This window comes from Haliotis rufescens, unplaced genomic scaffold (assembly GCF_023055435.1).
Source record: "Haliotis rufescens isolate VD_foot unplaced genomic scaffold, xgHalRufe1.0.p SCAF_5, whole genome shotgun sequence".
NCBI lineage: Eukaryota > Metazoa > Mollusca > Gastropoda > Lepetellida > Haliotidae > Haliotis > Haliotis rufescens.
In genome coordinates, this window is record NW_025964223.1 from 46809062 (window position 1) to 46821698 (window position 12637).

The following is a 12637-nucleotide window of genomic DNA, read 5'->3' on the forward strand; positions in this document are numbered from 1 at the left end:
TGCTACACAATATTTGTATTATGCCCGTATGAGAAATATAGTAGCTAACTCAGCTGGTTAAGGTGCATATTTCAAAGATCAAGTCTCTTGGTGGTATGTGTTAAAAGCTATTTCGAGAATGTTGGATTCATCACATTTTTGAACTGCTCTCTTACGTTACGTCCAACCACTCTTTAACATTTCGCAACATACTTAAACTTGCATGTCCCAACGTCATGAGATAATTTTCAATTTTCGCAATACACAAAAAAGGTCTGCTGAGTAAGCTAAGGCGATTAGCTCCAGTTCGTTTGTTAAAGTTATGACCTGTCTACCCTGTTTTATTTGACGTGTGTTACTGGTAGCCTCATCCTTGCAACGTCAAAACTTTAGTCAACATTTAGCTACCATTTAGAAATCTGTATATATCTGTATGAAATGTATTTCATAAAAAGCGCAGGCAGGATTAATTCCAACTTTCATATCCGCCAGCGAGGACACAATAGACTACCTTGAAATATACATTGCTGGTTATCATTGCAGGAGCGTTTGTTTCAATTAGTCATATTTGTTTCGTTTCGATATAGTCATGAAAATACGTTTTCCTAGTTTCTTATTGTGGTTTCTATGTCAGACATCAACGGGAGATACGAGGGTCAGGTGTCTGTGTTCCATCTGAACTACAACGCAGATAGTCCATCGCATCAACCCCGTATTCGCTTTCGTCACAAACGCCGTTGTGTCAAGTTCTCAACTTTGATGTCAAAGCCCCAGAAGTCGCCAAGTATAAAATGTATATTCAGACGCTGGGAATGTATCGGGAAATGTAAATGCATTTCGAAAGTATGAACGTGTCAATATGCCCTGCGCAGTTAAAGCATTGCAGTGTTTCAATGTATTTTGCAGCATCAACTTTATTATACGAGTTTGTCTTGTGAGATCTATATGGTTCTTGTGACAAATAAAGATCGATTTGAACGATGAAACGTTCCATCACATATATTATTATTGTAATCTACCGTAGCCTGTGTGACGTAAGCATAATTTTGTTGAATAATGATTTGCTCACTCATTCTTGTCACAGTGCGTTGCTATCGTTACGAGGTGATTTCAAAATTTAAACGCAAGGGTTAGCGCAGAAATAAGTACAAACAGATCTAAATTGTGAACTCAGTGAATGACCACACACAATCAATGAATAATCAAAACATTATATTCAAACACAACAATCACAAGAGGCAATACAATGGATGAAACGAAGGCAGCGGCAATATGTAACAGGCCCTATAATATGTTAGTGCAATCACGAATGTCTATAATTTGGTCATTGTCGAATGACTTGAAACAGGGACTGTCTCCGTTCTTGAATCCGTACTAGTGTTGGAAGTAATTCAGAGATTTCAAATATGTATCCAATCTGCAATTGGCAATTTGACATAGTTCAAGCCAAAAGGGTCTAATTTTGAATCAAAGTATGCTCGTCCAGGAGACAAACATTTACCTTATGGATTCCTTGTAGCACTCGCAACGTCACGTTTGACGTCGAATCGACTTACGCTTTCTGACGTTTTATCGTTTAAATAAAAAAATCGTATAAATTCCGTATTTCTCAGTCTCGTCGAAGACCCTGGTTCTATTCCCCTCATGAGTGCAATTTGTGAAACTCATTTCTGGTGTCCCCCGCCGTGATACTGCTGGAATATTGCTAAAAGCAGCGTAAAACCACATTCACTCACTCACTCATGTACTCACGCACTCACTCACTCATCGAAACACTATAAACTTTCGCTTAAGTTATTTCAAGTGTGCAGATGAGAGTAAGTGTTAATAAGGATGAATGTGTATTATGGAGAAATGTCAAAGTGCAGTTGTGAACATTCTGGTTCAAAGCGAAAGCGGCATGCATCAGGAAGTGTTACCTGTGCTGTAGCATCACCGGTATTTTATGTGTTACACAACCGTTATGGAATGTTGTCTGACACAAAACTGCAGTGGAATAGTATATGTATCTTTTACACATCCACAGACCGCTGTAACTGTTACACACCAACATATGAGCTGTATTTGTTTACGCATCCACCGAGCCGTGCTATCTGTTATACACAAACAGATGCGTTGCATATGTTATACATTAAAAACTTCAACGCTACAAACAAAACAATTTCGATTATCTGCCGAAACAGATTCCTTAGAGCGTAAAAGATCAAAGAGTGACGAAAATTATTATATACATTTTTATTATTATTATTTTTTTAAATTATTATATACATGGATCACTGACATGCAGTGATGATACCAGGTGTTCGTGACAGGGTTAGCACATCCTGCTCTACCGTCTATCGTCACTCACACAATTTCCATAAAAAGTAAGTGTTTATTTGTTGCCTAATGCTCAACCCAGCTATAACCCTGCCGCACGTCGGCGAACTGGAGGCAATCGACCAGACAATGAAGCGAACATCACAAATCCTTGATTGAAAAGCCTAGCCATAAGCAAAACGTGTCTTGTCATGAACAATCCATGAACCCAAGCAACAGAGCAACGTAGACGCCTTAAGGTGTGGCTGGAAGTGTATTGATCGACATAAAGGGGAAATTCACGACGGGAAAATCAAAATCTTCGCTCTTGTCATATAGCCTATCCTTTTGTCCGTTATGTTAGAAGAATTGTGCCCCCAGAGAATAGATCAATATTTCCTACGCGAAAACAAAGCATCAAAGGAATAATTGAGCAATTCTTTTTATGATATATTGCAATATGTGACTTAAATGTTTCATCCCAGTCAGAAAAAGAAGAAACCTTCCACACAAGATGTTCATTCTGGTGCCACTCACACGTTCCGTAGCTGTAACTTCGATGTTATCAATTTATATAATGGCGAATACTGAAGGTGAGATCAAACGAGTGGTCCATCAACTAATTGACAGTATATTTGTAGGATGACCCTTTCCTCGCTCGATCGTCACTATGACTATTGCAACGCCAAAAAACTACAAATATACAGCTTGGGGCGAATATACCTCCAAATTACACACCAGAGGCGTTAATATCATTTGGTCCATTTCGTTAAGACTGAAGTGATTAAACACAAAGACGTAGTACTACGTATATCGATGATAAAACTATTAGTAAGAACAAATGTAATCACCACTGGCTTGATAGTCACTTGCTTGATGGTAAGCCTCTCAATGTCACCTGATAGCTCCACTGTTTCATAGTCATTCATAAACACAAGCATATCGTATGTACAATGGGAATTTCTAATGATGGAAAGGTTTTTGTTACCTCTATTTACATACAGTAAATAATTTCGTCGAATTCCTTAATTGGCTGCCAATTATACTTGCGACACTGACGTATTCCATACGTTGTACGTAGCTGTTACCTCCTGACAATACATCTGAAAAAGAAGCACCTCTACCCTATATATATAGCCTGTTCTGTGTTCATTAATAATGAACGTCTACATAAGCTTCAGTCGCAACATATCATCTTGTCATGGAACATGAGCACGAAATTACCCTCGCAGTGACCATGCAGCTATTCCGTGTTGTAGTTGTATAATGTATGTGTAGTGTTTTATGGCAGTGTATTTTATTGTTTAACAATGATTGTAACTGTGTTACAATGCTTGTGTTGTGATTCAGTAAACGCTCATTGCATTGTGTTTGGACAGTGATCAGTCGTCGGGAGTGCAGTACTATTAAATGCAAGGAAGTTACTATATTTAGATGCTAGTGTGGCGTGTAAACTTCCGGTACGGTATACCGCGGAAGGTGATAGTATGTTATGGAAACACGTGGAATATTCTTTGTTGTGAGGGCACTCTGTAGAAATTTCCAGGAGCTAGGAAGGTTGTATGTAAGGAGACACGAGTGTGTTTACGCATCTCTCACGTAATTCATCACACCTGAACCAGCTTTCATGTGAGGATCAATCATCATAACTGATTCCCTGCCTAGCCCTTCTCGGAAGCTTCACCACTGCCGCCGCTGGATGAATATATTTTATTATCAATGACCATTGCTATCACCACTGTGTTTTGTATCTAATACTGCCCACTGCGATCATAGTATATATTGCCATTGCATATTGTACTACCACTGTATTGTGTACTGCCATTGAAATTGCTGTGCAGTAATTTGTATTAATTTGCAAGCTAAGTTTGTATTGTATGCCACTTGTTGGTGTTTTGTTGGATTCACCCTAAGTTCTTTTACGTAATGATTCCTGGGTCAATATACTCTTTCAATTTGGGAATCCACACGTAACAGGAGACAGAGGCAAGATATTGAGATCTCAATACCATATCAGGAACAAAATAATAGGTACGATCAACAATCGACTCTAATGTCAATACACAAGTGTTTTAAACCGCATTAGTACGCTGAAATGTAAAAAGGCCTAATATTAAGTGTGATGTTTCTTTGTGTTTTTTATTAGGAGGTTCCCGATAATATGTCATGTTTGAGCCTTCTATATAGGCCACACTAAAATTCAGATCTGCACAAGACAGGAGTTTTATCACCAGTATAAAAAAGAACCACGTGACGCTAAATCTGGCACGAAAATGTAAGCCTTTTAAGGGGACCAGCGCTTGAAATGAGCACTACATGATCTTGATTAAAACATTAATGACGTGTTTTTCTTTCGCGCCGTCGAACTTAGTTTTTCGGATGCAAGTGATGAACGATAGTAACAAGCAAATAAACTGCATTGTGTTGTTACATGACAGACCACACTGCTGGCATGATGGCTTCACGTCAACCTGTCTATATGCAAAGGAAAACTTGTGTCGTAAATAGTCGTGCTGTATGTTGTCGTATGAAGCTTCCATTAAGGTAAAAGTTTTCACGTTGTAAATATGCGATTATAAATTGTTCCCATTTATTAGTTTTAATAACCTGGTCACGGCATTTATTGTGCCATTTATCAGAAAGGTGTAGTGCTACATAACTGTTGTCATATGTATGAGCTGGATGTACGTGACACTGTCTGTAGTTCTGTCATTATAGTGTTAACAAACGACGTTTTTTCTACATTTGTTTAGAAACCCTTCAGCACACGCACACAAACACGTCTCGTGTCATTTTATGATAATAACAATTTTTAAAACGTTTTCTACTTTTTGAAAGCAGTGGCAAAGTCGATACAAAATGAAATTATAATTACACGTTTAATGGCCGCATGTATTTTGTGTAATTGAGTCCTCTCTCTGCAACCTCGTATTGCGCTTGAAATCGATTCCAAGTGACTCAAAATACACATAGTGGTTAGCATGTTGAGCCTAGGGCTTCCGAACTTCATATGGGAGCACTTACTTCACACAGGGCGAATATTACCCCTAGTCGTTTACCAAAGCTGGAGGACATGACGCATTCAGATACATTGTAATCAGTGTCTCACTCGAGGACACTTCGAAGTTAGTAGCACAGCTGTGTAATATATGTTTTCTAATATACTTTTTTTCAATTAGCTCTGTCATGTTAGGACTTGCAAGAACATGTAGACGTCGTACGTCGATTATTCCCTGAGGACGGAAGTACGCTAACACATTTAGCCCAAGGATGACAATCCCTTGTGTAGATATATCATATTGCCATCTAGAATGCCCTTGATGTGACAGCGTTAGTGACACACCCAAGGTGATAAAGGTCAGGGCGTATATTGACAGTAGAATGTATTATACTTCTATTCTACGCGTTAATTGTATAAAGAAGCGTTATTCTCGACACAGTAAATATATTATGACGTTTTAATTTGACCTACCTCGATGCATGGAAATCGTATACATTGTTAGACGAGGCATTGTCAATCAGGCATAGAGATACTTGAATATTATACGTTAACAGGTGTAGGGATATATTCTACGTTCCCAGACATCCCCGCACATTCCCAATCTGATCACAAATACTGCATAAAATCAAGAGTGAAGAGCATACAGGTTCCTGTTGAAAATCAACAATACTGATGTCTCAGTGCGGCAATTGTAAATTGGCACGACTCCCATCATGGCTTTCATTTTTAGATCGCTGACTTTGTGTACTGGCGAGTAGGTGATTCACACTGGCAGTGTGGGTTCGAATCAAGCACGGGAATCTGTACTTTACAAAGAAAGTGCTATCCCAAATATAACATTTGTTACGTTTGACCTAAACTCAATTGTGTTGACGTGCATAGGGACGTATCATAGGTGTCCGAACCTAAACATCTCTTTGATGATTATACTGTTATATAGAGCGGTGTCGGTAATTACCGAACAGTCTAATTTCTTCTGTGTTGTCTTTACATGAAAAATAACTAATGCACGCATCGAACCTTTCATTATGAATCATATTCACATGCAGGGGTGAGTTTCTGAAGTCAGGTACACCTGATATCTTCACTATTTGATAGTGATTCATAAACACGTGCTCATGATATAGTCGGAATCGCAAATCGACTTTGTCTTTGGCCAAGATTTCTTATAAATATGGAAAGGGTTTGTAGCTTTTATTCAGTACAGGTCGATGTTTAACCTGTTAACGTGTTTTTCTCTACAATCCCGGCTACTCCGAACAACACTCAGGAGAGCTTTTGAAATGCTTGTGGTCGCAGTGCCATACCACGTGTTCAGTCGAAAACGAAAGTACCTGAACATTCATAAGCGTGTTACTAAAATTGACAAAATATCGTCCGTTCCAAGAGCGTTTAATACCACATGAATATTTACAGTAACGATCAAACAGGGGGCACGAATGGCCAAGTCGTCTAAGGCGCCGCGATTCGCTGTGCAGAGTTTTGTCCCTTGGGCACGCCAGAAACCTATGATTGTGGGTTCGATATCCGGTTCGCCCCAATTATGTTTCTAGGTTTGTCAGCACCATACCCGTACTCGTGGGTTTCACCGAAGTGGTAAACGTCAAAGACCTGCATCACTTCGGGCTTTCCTCCCACATTAAGCTGACACGCCGCGATATAAGTGGACTACTGTTAAAAGCGGCGTTTAACCCAACTCACTCACTACAGTCAAATACTACTATGACTATATATTATATATAATCTACATGCGTGACATGCCATGTCACACCATGCTACGGTCTGTCATGTCTTATTTGAATTTAACATTGCTTGAAATCGACAATTATACGTAATTATACTGAACTAGATGAACGAACATTAAACCCAACCACCACTTCGGATATGACTTTTTGCCCGATTGTTCGCTACACCCTTACACTTGTTTGTCTTGGTCAAGACTCCATGACGTGAATGTGTCTATTTCTAGATCTATTCAACGGGGAGTATCTCATAAATATCGACAAGCGTCAGCATTGTTAATTGGAAGCTTTTCGTTTGCGTTCAACTTGATTCAAAAGGTGCCCACTGATAATGCAAGAATCAGCTATACATTATCTAATGTTCTTGATCGATGCAAGATACGACTACAGATTGGATGTAAAGTTTCGAAGAGGAGATTAAAAAACTAAAATTATTGTCGTAGTATTTTAATGCGAATATGTCAACATACGAATCACGTGGAAGACTTTGATGCCGAGTGTCTGCCTTCGGTTACTTTTTATTATTTATATTTTCTTCAGGAATACATCTTGAAGAATTAAGTTTCAAAAGCAACAGCGATGCGAGAAATCAATAGAGAAATATAATTTTATTCCGTAATACCCCATACTGTTATTTACTGTTTTCATTATTATTTCTGACATTTGTTTATTATTTCTGACATGTGAAAAGTGACAAGAAACATATCTCAGCAGATCGTTATAGTGTTAATAAAGCGACGAAACCCTTTCCAAATCCAGTAGACATCTCTGAATCTCTCGATTGTACGATCCCGACTATATGCACAATTATTTATTGTGGAAAAAATGTACAACATATAATACAGGTGAACATTGCTTGATTTACCATAGTAACATGAATACTTTGTAAGGCAACTGTACATGGAACTGTAGTACACGCACCTACTCAAGGACTCCAGGTGCCTTCACTTACGTTGTGGAGAGTGGTTATAAATGTATCAGATATCAGATTCTCTAACCACTTTAGTTAAACGCTCACATTAACAATCACACGATGCGGAAATACAGCAATGAATTAGTGGTTAAGTTAAGGTTTACATCCTATCGGCAATGAAGGCGAGACCAAAATATTCATCATTAAATTCCAATTAACAAAACAATAAACACAGTTTCAGTTTAAAATAAACAAGTTCAAAACTAAAACACATGATTGTTATTGTATAGATTACATCTGATCCTGCACAATTCACCTGCAGGAGTAATGCCATTATTTTGGTCACAACTGTAGTTGTATGTAAAGACAACCAACATTAAAATTCAAATAACGAACAACGCACCAAACCATAGATGACTTTGATCTACGTGCCACTGTCACATATAACAATGACCGGCCCAGCGTCATATTAAAAGTGTAGTAAATGTATCACTTACCTAAATATGAAGGTACGTGTGGTGTGTCAATATGATCTGGTAAAGACTGTCCGATCTCAATGGACATGTGGTTACTCTGCAATCAGCGAATCAGCTCACAGCGTAGAACTAAGCCTTCAACTAAACAACCAGGTGGCGCCAATAACTGCGGACTTGGCAAAGTAATTGTTTGACTTAGCCATGGCTTACTACAGTATCAGCCTGAAAAGTGACCATCGCAGCAGAAGAACCGTCGACGTTCGGGGGACCAGTTCCATGCACTACTAAGCCTCCTTGAATGCAGAATCGACAAACACAACTCCAGAGAGTGACAGTCGTCACGGGCATGGTCAACAACGGTCGCAAAGCATACCATGTTCCTTACATAGTTCCACTGAGCTTCTTTGGGTGATAACGTGTAGCGGAATATGCCATAAATTGATCATGTCTCACACCATTATGCGAATACTAAACGCTCATTCCCAAAGGTGGTATCAATTATATTGATCTTTCATTTCACTGGCAATCCTGTATTTCCCAAAGGAAATCGAACTGACGGTCGCCAAGTTGTGAAAAACTAAGTGCCAACATTATCTTATCTCTTAGCAGTAATATGATCCTGATGACGCATTTTATCAGATTCTGAAAAAGTATTGACACGGTACTCCAGAATCTAACCAAATGATATAATTAATCAACCACACTATAATTGTCCATGATATATGATATCCACATGTCATCTTAAGTCATACAGACAACAGTGAGATGAGGACATCCCACGGGTTGTATCCAAAACTGACTGTTAGCATTGGCTTTTCCAATGAACGGAAATCCGAACTCACCATGTTAAAAAAAACATTATTGACACTGACAGAGCACTTCCGAAGCCTGTCTGAAATCATCCTTATGTATATCAGTACTGCTTAAATGTTGCTCTTTGCTTTCTTTAGCCAACCAAGTAATCTCTAAAAGGTGTAACATGCACTTTTGAGTCATTAGCCATGTTCAGGAAGCATGTATGTCATTGGCTTTGAGGCTATAGCTGCATTATTGTGAACCATCACCCCCATTAACGGGAGGCTTCTCCCTACGCTCGTCACCATACAGATTTGGCGGAGATAACGCTGACGTTGAAGGTTTAACTCACACAAGCACTTGGAAGTGAGTGAAGGTTGGGTTTAACGCCGCTTTGACTTGTTTGTTTGTTTGTTGTTGAACGCCGCACTCAGCAATATTCCAGGTATGTGACGGCGATGTGTAAATAATCGAGTCTGGACAAGACAATTAAGTGATTGACATCATTAGCATCGATCCACGCCATTGGGATACAATGACATGCATAGTCGGTTTTTTTAAGGCAAGTATGTGTTGCGGAAGATCTTCCCCGGATCTTCACGGGTCTAAAGCCAATAGTGTAGTTATATCACGGTGATCAAGTGATGTGTGTTTTACTATGTGTGTTTTACTCGTTCATCAACCTTGTGAAAACTACACGCACATATATCGTGCTGACAAACATGTAGCAATCTGTAGCAAAAACATTTTTGGGTGTATACATGTTCTCATTACCCCCTGTTTGTACCTAAAATAATTTGTTTGAAAAACACATCTTATTACGCATATACGGAAGCGTAGTGGGGCCACGGTGAATCTTGTAGGACTTACTATCTCCTACGTAGGACTAATTATCTCTTACGTAGGACTTAGTATGGCCTAGAACCACTATCTCCTACGTAGGACTTAGTATCTCCTACGTAGGAGATAGTAAGTCCTGCGTAGGAGATAGTAAGTCCTACGTAGGTGATACTAAGTCATACGTAAAAGATACTAAGTCCTACGTAGGAGATAATAAGTCCTACGTAGGAGATACTTAGACAAAAGAAATTCACCGTTGCCATATTACGCTTCCGTATGCATAAAAGTGTGAAATTTATTTTTTTAGAAACAACTAAATGGAATTGCCATTATTTCCGTATGTATAACTCAGGGGAAAAGAGAAAAACATATAATAATTATTTTTCATCACTATCATTATATTTATATTTCAAATGGTATAGTAGCATTTAACATACGTTGACATGGATACATGCTAGGTTGAAGTTGAACTACGTACTGTGCTGATGTGGGGATGTTCGGGTGAGGAATTGGTTGCTATGTTTAACTGCTTCTCAGCCATGTTGTAAATATCTTTGGGGTTCCGAAGGGACCCAAGGGGGCACGAATGGCCCAGTCGTCTGAGGCGCCGTGATTTGCTATACAGAGTTGCGTCCCTTGGGCACACCAGAAACCTATGATTGTGGGTTCGAATCCTGGTCCGTCCCAATTATGTTTATAGGTTTGTCAGCACTATAACCGTGCCTGTGGGTTTCACCGTAGTGATAAACGTTTGAGACCTGCATCACTTCGGGCTTTTCGAAGCTGACACGCGGCGATATAACTGGACAACTGTTAAAGGCTTACTCACTCCCAAGGGACCCTGCATCAGCTACCTACTTTTGTACGCATTGCCGTTCCATCGTCTGAGACGTTACTGTGCTTGTAGCATGACCAGAAGACCAGCAATGAGTCCGAGGACAGTAGTTCCGGATTACTTGTATAGACATTCAAGGGCCCACACTACAATCAATGTATCACTAAAGACTTATCTCATTAGATGTGTCTATGACCCTGTGTGAGGCGCTATGAGCGACTACGTAGACGGAAATGGCGCTGAAGAAATGGACTTTTTTATTATTATTATTATCACCGGGTTTGATACTCGCGTAAACTTTACTGCATTTCTGTCCATTACTGAAGAGATAACAAACTGGATAGGACATGCCCGTCGCAGAATAGGCAACAGGATGCGACCGAGCTTCGACTGGATCTCAATACCATAGGAAGGGTTAGTTAAGGTATTCGAGAATGGCTTTGCCTATCATGTGACCTGAGATAGCCGTTTTTTTTATTACATATCAGACCATGTCTTTGTCCACATGTGGTTTCTGTCGTGATCGGATGATTCATGACCTGTCTGTGACTGGTGTCACCATCGATCGATTCCTTGCCTTGTCTCTTATTTTCCCAACTTTCTGTCTCCAATATTTCTAAATTCAGTAACATTACAGAAAGGCACATCATCGAAACTATCGATAGTCACTATGATGGACCTCCATTTGTAAGCATTTTCTAAGGAATGCATTTTTACCGTATGACACTGATACAGCTGGTCGTAAGTAGCGACTTATTAATGGATCGCGTGGTCAGGTTCAATGAACTGGTTAATGGCATGTTAACGTACCCCAACGGCGTCAAACATGGCTCATTTGATCAATCACTGGTTTGTCCAGACTCGATCTATACACGCACATGTATATGCTAAACAGTTAAGAAAGGATGCCAGCATACGGAGTTTACTCGCGTGAATTTGAACATCCTTTTTCTTCAGGGAATCATCAGGTTAATTGGTTGGTTGGTTTGTTGTTTAACGCCGCACTCAGCAATATTCCAGCTATATGACGGCGGTCTGTAAATAATCGAGTCTGGACCAGACAATCCAGTGATTAATGTCATGAGCATCGATCCACGCCATTGGGATCGATGACATTCATCAACCAAGTCAGCGAGCCTGACCACCCGATCCCGTTAGTCGCCTTTTACGACAAGCATAATCACCTTTTACGGCAAGCATCGGTTGCTGAAGACCTATTCTACCCCGGAATCTTCACGGGTCCGAATCATCAGGTTGTGATTATAGTCTGAAATATCGTGGATGTATTGAACATTACAGGTCCTCTTGGACTGGATCGACTGGACCTGATACATGCGTACATTACAACACTAGCGATTCTGACATGCAGAATATTACCCGCTCAAATCATTCTCCGTCCTAAATACAAGTCATGCATCTGACATTGTAACTTAAATCTCCCATTGCACGTCTGTATGACATGGTGTCATGGCATGAGGTTACGGCATGGTATTATGGCATGCTGGTATGGCATGCTGGTATGGCATGCTGGTATGGTATGGTATAAAACAAGGCGGTATTGCGTGGTGGTAGGGCGTAGTGTTATGACATGGTGTTATGGGCGTGGTAGTATCTCGTGGTCTCATGACGTGGTGTTATGGCTTGGTGCTATGGGGTAATGTTATAGCGTGTTTTGGTATGATGTTATCGCATGGTGTTATGCATGGCAGAATGGCGGGGTTTTGTGGCGTGGTGTTATGACATGGTGTCATGGCATGA

The 12637-nt window shown here is 39.8% G+C and overlaps 1 protein-coding gene across 1 annotated transcript in view; it reads right to left on the reverse strand.

Annotated features, from left to right (window-relative positions):
• The window catches only part of LOC124137190, a 57464-nt gene extending 48668 nt beyond the window's left edge, over window positions 1-8796 (reverse strand). The window contains exon 1 of the mRNA XM_046503389.2: window positions 8431-8796. The gene's annotated coding sequence lies outside the window, so the exon portion shown is untranslated. The remainder of the gene's footprint in view (window positions 1-8430) is intronic.
• Between the last annotated feature and the right edge of the window lie 3841 nt (window positions 8797-12637).